The 14,655-nt window shown below is 41.7% G+C and overlaps 1 protein-coding gene across 3 annotated transcripts in view; it reads right to left on the minus strand.

Moving 5' to 3' along the window:
• Positions 1-14,655, minus strand: part of LYRM4 (LYR motif containing 4) — a 150,543-nt gene that overhangs the window by 76,840 nt on the left and 59,048 nt on the right. The gene's annotated exons all lie outside the window — the stretch shown is intronic.

Below are 14,655 nucleotides of genomic sequence, written 5' to 3' on the forward strand. Positions count from 1 at the left end.
CAAGGTCTCTGGGAACTAAACAACAGCTAGAGATGTGAAAACATACATGTCATGGGTGTCCCAGGAGAAGAGAAGGGAAAAGGGGCAGAAGGAATATTTAAAGAAATAATGGTAGAAAATTTCCCAACCCTATTGAAGGACACAGATATCCACATCCCAGAAGCACAATATACTCCCATCCAAAAAAATCCGAATAGACCAACTCCGAGACATATACTAATCAGAATGTCAAATGCCAAAGACAGAGAGAATTCTGAGAACAGCAAGAGAAAAGCAATGCACAACATATAAGGGATACCCAATAAGACTAAGTGATGATTTCTCACCAGAAACCATGGAGTCAAGAACACAGTGGTCTGATATATTTAAGATAAGAGAAAAAGTTCCAGCCAAGAATTCTATATCCAGCAAGACTGTCTTTCAAAAATGAGGGCAAGATTAGAATATTCACAGATATGCATAAACTGACAGAATTTCTAAGCAAGAGACCAGATTTTCAGGAAATACTAAAGGGTGTGCTAGAGCCTGAAAAGAAAAGACAGGAGAGAGAGGCCTGGAAGAGAGTCTAGAAATAAAGATTGTATCAATAAAAGTAATTAAAAGTGTCAAAAGAAAATAAACTATGACAGATAAAACTCAAATAGTCAGGAATAAACTTAACCAATGATGTAAACACTTGCATTCAGAAAACTGCAACTCAATGTTAAAAGAAATTAAAAAAGTCCTAAATAACTGGAAGAAATTTCATGCTCATGGATTGGAAGACTAAATATCATTAGGCTGTCAATTCTACTTAAATTGATATACAGATTCAATGCAACCCTGATAAAAATTCCATCACCATTTTAAAAAAAATCGAAAACACAATTAGCCAATTTATTTGGAAGGGTAAGGGGTCCTGAATAGCCAGAAACATCATAAAAGGAAAAGCGAACCCTCATTTCCGAAATTTAAATCATACTACCAAGCTATAGCAGTAAAAAGAGCTTGGTAGTGGTATAAAGACAGACACACAGACCAATGGAACCAAATTTATGGTTCAGAAACAGACCTTTACATGTATGGTCAAGTGATTTTTGACTAACCTGTCAAACCCACACAGCTCAGGCAGAACAGTCCATTCAGCAAAATGGTGCTGAAAGAACTGGATATCTACAGCCAAAAGAAGGAAAGAGGACCCCTATCTCACACCTTATCAAAAAATTAAGTCAAAATGGATAAAAAACCTAAAAATAAAAGCAAGAACCATAAAACTTCTAGAGGAAATTGTAGGAAAATATCTTCAAGACCTGGTAGTAGTTGGTGGATTCTTAATGGAGGTAAGAGGATGAGATGGACTACTGATGTTTAACGTATGTAGAAGTTTTAATTAGCTTTGCTGTAAAAGTGTGGAAATGTATAGAATGGATGGTAAAAACAGTAATAGCTAGTTTATAAATAGGGATGTGGCTGAAGATGGTAGTCTAGGGATGTAAATGCCAATTGACAGAATGCTAGAGAATAATCTAGGAACTGAATAGCACAGTAAACCAAGAGGTGGATGAAAATTGTGGTTGATGGTACAGATGCAAGAGTGTTCTTTGTGAGCTAGAGCAAATGTATATCACTACTACAGGGTGTTGGGGAATGCATGGGAAAAATACAACTGGAATGACCTATGGACTGTGGTTAGCAGTAATAACATAATATTTCTGCATCTATGCCAAAGATGTACTGTGTTGATAATGAGGCAGTAAGGAAAATGTGAGCCAAATGTTTACTATGGACATGGTAACAATCAGATGATATTACCTTATCTGTAACAAATGTTCCACCACAGTGTGGTGTGTTGATAGAGGGCTGTTGCTTGGGAATTCTGCATATGTGCATGATTGGTTTATAAGTTTACAACTTCTGTTAAAAAAGTTATATTTAAAAAATAATAAGGTGTGTTGGGGGAAAAACACACCAAATGTCAGATAAGGACTATAATTAGTAAGATTTTAACAATATTCTTTTGTAATTTGTAACAAACATCTCACAACAATGCAAGGTATTGGTGGAGGGTTGAGGTATGGGACCCCTGTACGATGTTATGCATGTTTGCTCTGTAAGTTCACAACTTTTACTATACACTTAATTGTTTATGTATGTTCATATATAAATGACATAAAGATAATAATAATAGGGAGGGTTGGGGGAAAATACTTTGGTTAGTAGTAATATTTTGACAGTGCTCTTTAATCATTAGTTAAAAAGGTTCAACAACAATGCAAGTTGTTGGTGGTAGGGTGAGTTATGAGAGTCCTGTATGATGTTATATATTTTTGTTTTGTAAGTTCACAACTATTACTATACACTTATTGTTTACGTGTGTTTTTGTGTGGGTGATATATTTCAATAAATTAATTTAAAAAAACAAGAAATAAAAACAAAAAACAAAACTGGTTGACAAGAGCAGGTGTAGCTCAGTGGTTGAGCTCCTGCTTTCCCTGTATGAGGTCCCAGGTTCAACCCCCATTACCTCCTAAAAACAAACAAATAATCGGCAGTTGAGATGCACACACAGGGCCTGTCTCTTTCCGTCCTAATGGTGGTCTTGAGTAGTGGATTTATACTGAGGAGGCCAGGTGCCCTTTTCTGCCTTGAAACTACTGAATCGGGTTTTTGCAGCAGTGGGCTTGAGCATGTATTTGACAGTGGTGAGTCTGATGCGCATCCCTGTTTACGAATCACTGCTCTGACTCTTTTCAGTAACCAGGTAACCAGTGTGACTGGGTAACACTAAATCATTCCTAGTTGAACCACATTTTGCTTAACACCGATGGACCCTTCTATATTCTTCAGTTGAAATGCATCAGTTTTCCAAGAGGCTGTAACCTGAGAGTGGGGAATATTTTCTGCAAGAGAGATACTTTTTTTTGTGAAGACATTTAATGTGCCCATATGTCTTATGTTTATCATTTAGCACTGGCCAGCTACAGTTGCAGAAACCATTATGAAGCCATAAATCTTAGATTTTAAGAGTACCTGGCACACTTCTTTGACTTCATGCCTCACTGACCTTTCCCCTTGGTGTGGTCTCCATGTTGAAAAATGTTCACCTAGCAGTGAGCGTGCATTTATTTAGAAAGGCATCCAGGGACTGAGTCTCCAGCTGGCTAATCCAGAGCAGAAAGCTGATGGGCAAATGGTTGTAGGACAGAGAGAGAAAAAGGAGTATGCTGCTCTGTAATTTCCTCCCTTTCCCTTGATATGAAATGAAAAGTTCCCTGTGCTTCCCACCCCTGCCCAGCCTTTCCTGTCTGCTGTTGGGACAAGACTCTATAAGTGTGTGCAGCTGTGAGCATCAGGCTTCACTCTTTTTCAATCTTCGTGAAAGCAGGCCATATAGCGTCTGGCACAAAAGTAACATAACAAATGGTAGCTGCTATTTACTGCTACTACTGCTTGTTGTTGTTACCATGTTTGTAGCTATTACATAGTGAAGCACAGGGTTTGCACGCAAAAGGGACTAGCGTTGCAACAATGGGATAACTCTAAGAGATGCTAGTTTTTGGAGAAGGAAACTGCTGTCGATAGTTCTGTTAGCCTACACGGCGTCCAGTTTGAGGGTCACATCAGCCCACACTTCTCTCTACTCCAGCATCCCATTCTCCCTCCTTCAGATCCACTAAATGCAATGCAGGGCCTGGAAGTGGCTATTTCTTGTCTTCTTTTGGCTAGAAATAAGCAAGATAACGGGGAAAGACATCCAACAACTAAGCAAGAAAGCCTCAATCTTATTTAAAGCTCTGCTTGAGTTGCTAAGAATAATTAGAATCAAAAGTACCTATCTTTTTTCCTTGAGACTTAAAAGATTTCATAGAAGGGACTTAGGTATTAGAGGCCATTTACTTGTCTTCACACTTGCCTGCACTAAAGAAAAATGACTTTTTTATATATGTTCCTGGCGGTAGACTTGGCCCAGCGGTTAGGGCGTCCATCTACCACATGAGAGGTCCACGGTTCAAACCCTGGGCCTCCTTGACCCGTGTGGAGCTGGCCCATGCGTGGTGCTGACGCGTGCAAGGAGTGCCCTGCCACGCAGGGGTGTCCCCTGCGTAGGGGAGCCCCATGCGCAAGGAGTGTGCCCTGTAAGGAGAGCCACCCAGTGCGAAAGAAAGTGCAGCCTGCCCAGGAATGGTGCCCCACACACGGGGAGCTGACATACCAAGATGACGCAATAAAAAGAAACAGATTCCCGTGCCGCTGATGACAACAGAAGCGGACAAAGACGAAGCAGCAAATAGACACAGAGAACAGACAACTGGGCGGGGGGGGGGGGGGGGGGGGGGAGGGAAGAGAAAGAAAGAAATAAATCTTAAAATATATATATATATGTTCCTAAAGATAATGACATCTCATATCCTGAAGTGTCCACATTTTTAGGTGCTGTGCAGTAAAACAAGCAAACCTCAAAAATCTAAAATGCCATAGAAATTCACAATAAAGGTGTTTACAATGATAACAGGGTAGTCTCTCTTCCCTCCTCAAAAGAGGAAGAAAGTTTTTTTTTTCTTTTTCCCCTTTAGAAAGCAACAGATATTAAACAACCTGCTGTTAAATGGGACCTACAGTGAAAAGCATGTTTCTATTAGGGTGTGATTTTACTCTGTGGAGGTGCTGTCAAAACCACAGCAACAAGCACAAAGGATTTGCTTATATTTTATAAAGATCAATCTTAGTAACATTTTAATGAACTTATTTATGTCATGGGGTGTTCAGAAAATGGAACGGTTCTCCAGAGCAGATAAACAGGAAAGCAATAGCGCTATTCTTTTTTTTTTAAGGAGGCATCGGAGATTGAACCCGGGACCCTATATATGGAAGCAGGTGCTCAACCGCTAGCTACATCCACTCTCCTAGCAATAACTCTTCAGGTCACGCTTTCCATGCCCCTTTTGTGCACATGCCACACATTCAGACCCCCAGGCCTTTTCACCGCCAGCCCCCTGCTGCGTGGACATGCAGGCTAAGCACTGCTCTAGGTTCCGGTGTTGGGGAAACAGTTCTGTCCTCCAGGGACTTCTGGGGGCGGTAAGTAAACAGACAACCAGTGCAGACAAATGCACAGAAAACACAGGGCACTCTGGAAGTGCAGAGGGCACAGAGACGATCCTGTCCACCCATGGTAAAAGGCCAAGCCTGGACCCATGGACCCACAGCTGCCTGGCTCCTGCTCATCTCTGAAGCCCCTCTCACAGCCCTACCTCCATCACACACACCCCTGCCTTCTTCTGGCTCACTCCTGCTTGTTCGTAGCGTCCTCCCCGTGTGTCCCCCAGCCCCTAGTACTAACTTTGCTTCATTTCAACAGTCTCCTAGTCTAGTTCCTTGAGGGCTCAGCCTGCATCTCGTCACCACTGAGTTCCTAATACCCGGGTGGAAGTCTGGCCTAAAGACAAAGATAAGTATTTTTTCAATGAATGAATGAATGAACAAATGAATGAAGGAAACTATGCCTGTCAGTGATTAAACGATGACTAAGTACCTACCCTGGGCTCAGGGCTGGGAGAGATGGAAAGCAGACTGTGCCAGGGAGCTGGCATTGCACAAGGAAAAGAGCATGGGCATTTAAAATGATTACAAAGGGGATTTTCCCAGGAGGACACAGCTTATCTGGATAGAGTACAAACTTCTGAAGAGGTACCGAGAAATATTAGGAAGTGATGGGTTTTGGCTTCAAATAGCTCTGGGTTGAAATAAGGGAATACAAACACACATCTGTTTGTTAGAGATGAGGTACATCTAAAATATACAGTACAATACCTGATACAAATTGGTACTCAGTCAGGTAAAATGTAATCTAATATAAATATACATGAGAAACCCTGGGTCAGCAGGAGATGCAGCCTCACATGGAGGCTGAGAAGCAGTAAGTGGCTTCCTGGGGCCCCAGCCTGGCCGTGGCGGAGCTGAGGGTTGAGTCCGAGCTCATCTGCTTTCACGCTCAGGCGAGGAGGCAGTTGGTTGTCTGAGGGTCAACTGCAGGGACAGAAGTCGTGGCGGTGGATGTGGTCACTGGGAAAGAGAGGGGCTGATGATGGGACCCAAGGAGGCAGGGACAGAACTGCAGGAGGGAGGTGACCAGCGATGAGCCAGACGGATAGCAAGGAGTGTCAGCTGGTGCAGGTGACACCCTGGGAGGCAACTGCGTGAAGGCACTGAAGCTGTTGGTGACAGGACACCAGTCACCTTGGCAAGTGCTGCCTCAGGACAGTGGCTGGGCACACCTTGGATGACCCTGCAGAAGGGACAGAGAAGAGAGATGGGCAGGAGCTTGACTGCAGGCAGAGAAGCCAAGAGGAAACTTCTGGATGCGGGAGTCTGGAAGGTGTCTTAAGGAGTGAGAGGTGGAGCCAGAGGTTTGAAGTGAGGGTATGGCTGATCAAGTGGGGTCAGCAGCCTTCCGGAGGATGGAAGGGTGGCAGCCGGGAGCAAAGGCACAACAGGCCACTGTGGTAAAACAGTGGATGCTTCTTTTTGAGGTAAGAACTGAGGACTTTTTTGCCTGGTAGCCTTGATTTTTTCAGTAAACAAAAGGCAAGTTTGGTCTATAAAAGCACCAGAAGAGAACATGAGGCTCCAACAAGAGGTCCTCATATTTTGACATGAATTAGTGGAGACTGTGAAATCCTTGCCATCATGGACATGGCTCCACATGGTCTCTTGGACAGTGCAAAACAAGGTGCTACTCCAACGCAATCCTGCTCATGATCATAACTGTCCTTAGAGTTTTTTTTTTTTTTTAAGGAATTATCAGGGTTTGAACCTGGGACCTTGTGCATGTGAAGCAGGCACTCAACCACTGAGCTACACCTGCTCCCCCTTACAGAGATTTTATATTTGTTCACCATGGTTAGTGATGATGGGATACAGAGTTTACAAAGCAAAAAAAAAAACCCAACTCCCCCCCACTTGTCCAAAAAATTAACATACATTTCATCTAATACATTAATCATTGTTGCCCCTAAACCTATCCTTTTTCATTAGAGCACGGTTGTGTTGAATAATCTTTATATGACAAAAGTTGCTTGAGGGGAAGGACAGAGAGATTGAGAGGTGAAGAATTTTCATGTCTGGTTTTGTTTATTATTATTAAAATAATGAAAATGCTCTAATAATGATAGAAGTGATGGATGCAGAACTATGTAGTTCTACCAAATACCACTAATTGTACACTTTGGATGAACTGTATGCTTTACTAATATGTATCAATAAAATTGATTTGTTTTTTTAAAAATAGTGGCCTGGACCCAAAGAATTCATTGTGAATGATGTTTAAAGTACTGTCACTTCAACTGAGAATGTGTTAGGAGTTGGGTGGAGAGAACTTCTGGGGCGAGGAAGGCTGCCGGAGGGCAGGGAAGCAAAGGTCAGATGTCTAAGCTCCCTAGTGCGCTGAGCGGGACACTTCTCCCTCCTCTTTGGGAAGTGTGACACTGTCTTCCTCTTCTGCGATGACGATGATGCCGACTTTTCTGATTACATAAGCATGCTGAATCTGTGCCCAGTTAAAAGACCATGAATCCACAACAGGCTGTGGGTTCCACGGCATCCCAAGTGTGTCTGAGTCTAACAGCTTACTCCCGGTGTTGTTTATTTAGTAGGTGTGTGTGATGAGCAAGCAGTCCTATAGGAGAAGGCACCAAAACGCAAGATTCCTTGACAGACAAAATCAAAGGGTGATATGACAAAACCAGCTTGGGAGTTACAATATACTTTCTTCTCCCACGAATGAGCAATAAGCTCTATTTTTTTCAGCATCTCTATGAATCATATGTGATCATCTTCCTGTAAGACGCACACTTTAAAAATGCTTGGATACAAATAAAAGTATAAAAAATAAAAAATGCTTGGATACCTTCGTTGAGACTAGTATTTCTGAGGAACATTTCAAATTGTTGCTTGTATTAGCCACACTGATGGAAGAAATGAATAAGGGAAGGGTAGGGCTCTTTGTTTCTTCCCAAAGCAGCTCACCTTCCAGTCTGAGAAGAATGGCCAGACCAGGGAATTTATATTTGTAGCAGAGAGATTCTGTGTCTCTCTTCATGTTGTGGTCTTCATGTCTGGTCTCTGATAAAGAGGCAACTGGGGAGGCCAGGAGAGAGGCCAGAGGTAGAGTAGACATTCCTAGGTTATCGGAGAAGCAAAAATGCAAAAGTTGTCTTCTAATAACTCACCAATTTAAGGTATCCAGGGACCACGTCAACAGCTGGGATGTATAGAAGTAGGGGGGAAACAAGGCCAGAGATTCGGTGACATCCGCAGGCAGAAACTCTGAGAGTCAATCAGTGCAGGCCCCGGGCAAGTCTCACTACAGAGAGGATTCCAGGAGACTTAGAAAGGAGCCTACTAATCAAAGCCTGAATGTATGATTAGGTTAGAGGTTAGAGGATAAAGGTAAGGAAACTGAGAAAATGGTCTTGGAGCACCTAGGTACTTATAATTTCCCAAATTGTAATAGAAAGAATGATGAAAATTAAGGGTTTCTGTTTAATTTCAGGTTTCAGAAACATGGTCTGATAGCTAGGCATGGGAAGTAGGCTCTGCCTCTCAACAGGTTTATAGTCTTATCTCTAGGACCTGCAAAGAAGTAAGGCTAGAACCAAAAGCAACAAACCGGATCCCAAAGAATGCCGCTAAGGAGAGAAGCCAAAAACAAACCAGACACAAGTGCTAAAACAATAAATCTGAAGTTATGAAGTAAGCCTAAGTGCCATTTTACATCTGCTCTTTTTCACTATCCTTGATTTTTATATAAAACAAAACAAAACAAAATCCCCAACCCCCAAAATATCCCTAAGAGAAAAGCTGTGAGATATTTGTGTTTGTCGGACCACCACATCAATTTGATGTAAGAGCAAAATACTCACATATATAAAATGCTTTCAACCTTATAAAGTGTTTTCCCACGTATTATCTCATGTGATTCTTAAATCTTTGCATGGGACATACAGTTTTTCTATTCGGGAATAGTCAAGTCACAATTCAAACTCAGGTCCTCTTAACTCTGAACCTAAGTTTTTCATGCTATTCTACACTACTTTTTTGGGTACACTCCCCTCCCCCAAAATAATTTAGGTATTAAAATCAGAATGCAATTCATCACTAAGGAGAGGTTCTACCTTCTATCTGTTCCATCTTCTAAGTCTATCTCAATATAATAGGTAAACTTGAGGAATCCAGAAAATCATAGGATGTTTTAGAAGAGTGCTGTTTAATACGATGGCCACTGGACTACAAGTGGCAATTTAATTTAAATTAATTAAAATTAAAGTAAATATTCAGTCTCTCAGTTATAATAGTTAACATTTTTTGCTTTACAGTCCTTTATTTTTAAGATTCTATTCTGGAGCAAACCGATGTAGGGTAAACAGACAATGCACACTGCAGCATTTTTGTCTAGCAAATATATAAACAAGTCAAATCTGCTGAATGTTTCTGGTATGAATTATGAATATGTGCACATATGCTTACATGTACATGATTCTATATATGTGTGTCTCTGTTTATATAAAACATAGCTGATGTCCTATAAAAGTTGCTTTTTGTAGGACATCCGTTCATCCAGGTATCTTGGTAAGGCGATAACAATCGCCCGGCCATTCCTTCCTGACTCTATATCTATCATTTCGTCTGGGCCAGAAATTACCTAATCATGGCATTATTTCTTAAAACATTCAATCAATCACAATATTTCCTCAAGTTAATGACTTCTGTGCATCTGCTGTACCAGCATTTGGCTTATCCCTTAACTGAAAGGACTCTGATGAGGTGTGGCTAGGGTCGTACAATGGGTAATGAATGAGCATCGGGAGGCCTACAATTAAATGTGGGCTTCACCGCGTACTTGATTTAGGTTCTGCCTCGAATGTGCTCGGCTGCCTCATCTCCAAAGGGGCTTGGAGATCTATCTCACAGGCTCCTAGGAGGATAAATGCATGAAACTGTCAAGTCTTATAAAAATACCAAGTATTAGCATGATGTTTTTTTTTCACTTCTCCAGTAGAGGTAAAAGCATGCCTTATTTTGCTATTCATGTGGGAAAAAACTATCTTTCAAGTTGAAAATTATCCACTAATGGCCAAATTAGAAATTGGGAAAATATAAGAACACTGATTCATTCTGCAACAGTTTCTGGCTTGACAGAGCTCAAGTATTTTGGTAAAACTTATAGTGATAGACTTTAATCTTTTAAAATCATTTACCTTGTTAGTGAAGAGCTGGTTGGTACATGATCTTAATGTTTGCATGTTTATTTATAAATTGTCCTCTGCTACTAAATTCTGTACATTACAAAAGAGATGAAAAATATGAATTTTTAAAGATGAGATAAAAATTATAAATAAAAGTCCTATCCTTGCTTCTTGATCCTCACGGGAGTGCCCTTACAAACCCCAAGGTGGTCCCCTGTACTTTGGAGATACGGAGGATGATGGCGAGATTTAAAGTACAGTATGTTCAGACCGATTCGTTCACTGGCTGCTGCATTTAATTAATCTTTCACTGTAAGGTGATCTCAGGGACTTTGTGAAATCCCACAACGACCTCAGCCAGCCTCTGCCCGGGCATGCTCTGTGATATCCAGGAAAGGAGCTGGGGGTCACAGTATCGAGGGGGCTCAGTCAGGGGCTGAACTCTCACTTCTCCCCCCCGTCCAGAATGGAAGCTGCCTAAAGGCAAGGGCAGGCACCAGATTGGTCTTATCTTCTGAGGTACCCTCAGTGTCTAGAAGTGCCAAACACCTAAAACTTTGCAGAATTAATGCATAAATGCTGAATGCTCTTTTAGAAAACTCTTCCTCATACCCAGTGAAAGTCCAGCTTTGTAAATGTACTAAGAGCATTAGGTTGCACTGCCATGGGCATTTCTTTGTATGTTAACTCACTAAATCCTCACTGCAACCCTCTGAGTTGGGCTCTGTCTTGCTCCCTCTCAGTGATGAGGAAGCCAGGGTGCAGAGCGGTCAGTGGTTTATCCAAGGCTGCAGTTGGTGAGTGGCCAGGCTGGGACTAGTTTGGGCCACGTGGCTCCGGAGCCATGCTCTTCTACCTAGTGCTGCCTCTCACTCTGTCAGCGGATGGACCCACTTCTGCTGCCTGGACATGCAGACCACGTCTTTTGTGTCACGGCCTTTCAGCTATAGGAAGACACGTCTCCCGAGATCCACACCCTAGATGCTTCATGGGCTTGAGCTTGACAACGGAGATTCCATCCTGTCGACATCCGGGTATCTGTCTCCTCTGGCTTTGCTCCAGTTGGAGCCCTGTCCCTAAAAGGTCAAGCCCAGCGAGGGTCTCAAATAACCCAGCTTGGGTCCCAGCCCTGCAAAATTGCTGTTAGACTCTGGACAAGTAACTTAAGGTCTCTAAGCCTTAATTTCCTCTTCTGAAAAATCAAAGTGGTAACAGTGCCTTCCTCATAGGAATGCCCACTGTCTTTCTGTTCAAATTTCTTTCCCTGGGAAGAGCATCAGCACAGCACGTCACTCTCAGGGGAGACACAACCTCATCAATCTGGACAGTGATGCTGAAGTTTATGGGAACAAATTGCACTGGCTTGGGAAATAGCTTTCTTTTATTTCCATTAGTATGATCTGGCTCTTTAACTTCATTTTATAGGGTGACATTGACTCGATTCTCTGGTTTTTGCTACACAGCTCCTCCTTTCTCATAGGAAAAAATCCTCATAAAAACAATTTCTAATACACCAAATATTGATGGGAACCTTAAGCCCTAATGTGTGAAGTTATATGTGGACATGATTTATTACAGAAGTTCCTACTGCTATAACTTGGCAATTAGGAAATATCGACAAATGCAAACACATTATTGATGTCAATTAAAAAAGGATGAGATGGATGAGCCTCCCAAAGTGCTTTGACATAAGCAGTTAGAGAGTAATGCCCATCAATACACATCTAACCACGATAAATGCTGAGGGAAATTAGGCTGTCAGGAAACAAAGGGGGCTTTCACATTAAAAGTGTGATTATTTAAACAGATGAGCACTGAGTCAACAGGACTGTCTAGCAAAACCTCGAGGAATGCCCCACAGAAAAAGCCTGGAATGTGTGCTGGTGATTCATGATAAGGTAGGCAAGAAGGTATTCAAAAGGATTCAAAGCATATGGCACACTGACTTAGGCAAAGGGTGGGTCAAATAGTTGAGGTGGTTATATCAAGTAAAGAGAATTGGCCAAGGTAGAACCTAGAGAAAAAAAGAAGTTTCTAGGGTAGTACCTTAGAATGACATCTTGATATTCCCAGGTAACCTATGTGAGGACCCAAACGAAACCTTGGGTTTAATTTGAATGGATAACATGAACAAGATTCCAATCTCTGTGTATGGGGGAAAGGGAGGATTTGGGCTTGGATGGTTGAAAGAAGAGTAGAACTGGGAATCTGAGAAGGATAATTAGTTCAAGAGGAAGGGTCATGATGGGTTTCAAGTGTTGGTAAAACATCCAAGTATAAATAACTACTGGATTTAGAGGCCAGCAGTTTGGATGAAAAGAGAGGACCAAAGATGAAGGTTTGAGGAGGTATAGCAAGTGATAACGAAATTGTAAAGACTATGGATAGAGAAAAGACAGACTGGCTTAGAGATAAGGAGGTACACGTTTGGGACAGCAATTGCATTTGTGTAGGGAAGAAGCTAGATTTAAAAAAACCAACCAACACCTACTGTGTAAAAGAACTCTATGAGACAATGTCAAAGACCAGGCAATTCTTATTATCCTTGCCCCCTGGGAAGGCCATTCTTTTCCATCTAAGCTCTGGGAGGACCACGTGAAGCAGTGAGGGACAGGGATTCTCATCCAGAGCTCCACCCATATTGCCAAATCATATCCATCTTTCATAAGCATTATAAAGTCAGCAAGGGGTAAAACTGGTTCTCACTCCACGTACAAATGGAGTTTAGATACAGAGAAAGACTATTAGCCTGAGGTTCATGTAGGGGTAAAAAAATCCTAAACTTCTGTGATGGTTAATTTCATGTGTCAAGCTGGCCAGGTTTTAGTGTCCCATTGTTTGGTCAAACAAGCACTGGTCTGATTGTTACTGTAAGGACATTCTGTGGACTTAAATCATCAGTAAGTTGATTGCATCTATGGCTGACTGCATCTACAATCAACTGAGGAGACTGCCTTCAACAATGAGATAAGTTTCATCCAATCAGTGGAAGGTTTTAAAAGGGGAAGTGATGATTTCAGCAGTCAGGAGACAGAATTTCCACCTCTACATGAGCCAGCCAGCTTCTCCTGGGGAATTCATCGAAAACCTTCATCTGAGTGCTCAGCTTGCAGCCTGCCCTACGGAATTTGGACTTGCCCATCCCGACAGACATGTGAGAAAATTCTTATAAAGATCTCATAATATTTACAGATATTTCTTGTCAGTTCTGTGTTACTGGAGAACCCTAATACATCTTTCTTCATATATTCTAAGAGCAACTAGTTAGAAGTTAGCCTTCCCATCTAAATCTGGTTGTTTTCATGTATCACTTAACACCCACGAGGGTGGCTAAAATCAAAACGACAGATAACAAGTGCTGCAACAGATAGGGAGAAATTAGGACGCTTGTATACTGCTGGCGGGAATGTAAAATGGTGCAACCACTTTAAAAGACAGTCTGGTAGTCTCACAAAAGGGTAAACAAAGAGATACCAAATGTTCCAGTAATTCCACTCCTAGGTATATAGCCAAGAGAAATGAACACAAATGTCCACACAAAAACTTGTAAGCAAATGTTCTTAGCAGCATTATTCATAATAGCCTCAAAGTGGAAACTACACAAATGTCCATCAACTGATGCATGGATAAATAAAATGTGGTATAGCCACACAATGGAATAAGATTCAGCCATATAAAGGAATAAAGTTCTGATGCATACTACAGCATAGATGAACCTTGAAAACATTATACTAAGTGAAATAATCCAGACTCAAAGCCAGTCTTTTGTATGTCTACATTTTATATAAAATGCCCAGAATAGGCAAATCCACAGAGACAGAAAGGAGGGCTGAAAAAATGGAAAGTGACTACGAGTGGGTACAGGGTTTCTCTTCGGGGTGATGAAATGTAAATTTGGTTGTGGTGATGGCTGTATAATTCTGTGACTATCCTAAGAACCACAAGTTAAATGGACAAACTGTATGGTGTATGAATTATATCTTGATAAAGCTGTTAGGGAAAAAAAAAAAAAGGCATACCCTAAATATTCTAGCAAGTTGAGTAACGTAATCTTGTAAAAACTAAACAGTAATGGCCTTCCCCAGGGAGCACTGGTTATTCCCAGACTGAAACCATCACAGAGATTGCCATCATAGGGCTGGACCTTGAGTGGTCCTGGTGTTGAGAAAAAAATCCCACCAGGAAAATTGCCAGGTACCTCCCTGAGGAAACTTTTGTGCACTGGCCTTGCCCACCCACCCCAAATTAAAGCCTTGATATCCAGTTTCTTTGGTGCCTCAAAATTTCACCCACTACATTAGTAGCTGTTACTGGGTCTGCTCCCAAAAGCCAATTCCCTTTTCTGCTTTCACTGTCCTCCTTGCTTGTGTCCCAAGGTGACCTGAGAGTAGGTGCTGGCAAACAATTTTTCAGCTGTGGTCGGCAGAGAGTT

Source organism: Dasypus novemcinctus, chromosome 22 (assembly GCF_030445035.2).
Source record: "Dasypus novemcinctus isolate mDasNov1 chromosome 22, mDasNov1.1.hap2, whole genome shotgun sequence".
NCBI classification, from domain to species: Eukaryota; Metazoa; Chordata; class Mammalia; order Cingulata; family Dasypodidae; genus Dasypus; species Dasypus novemcinctus.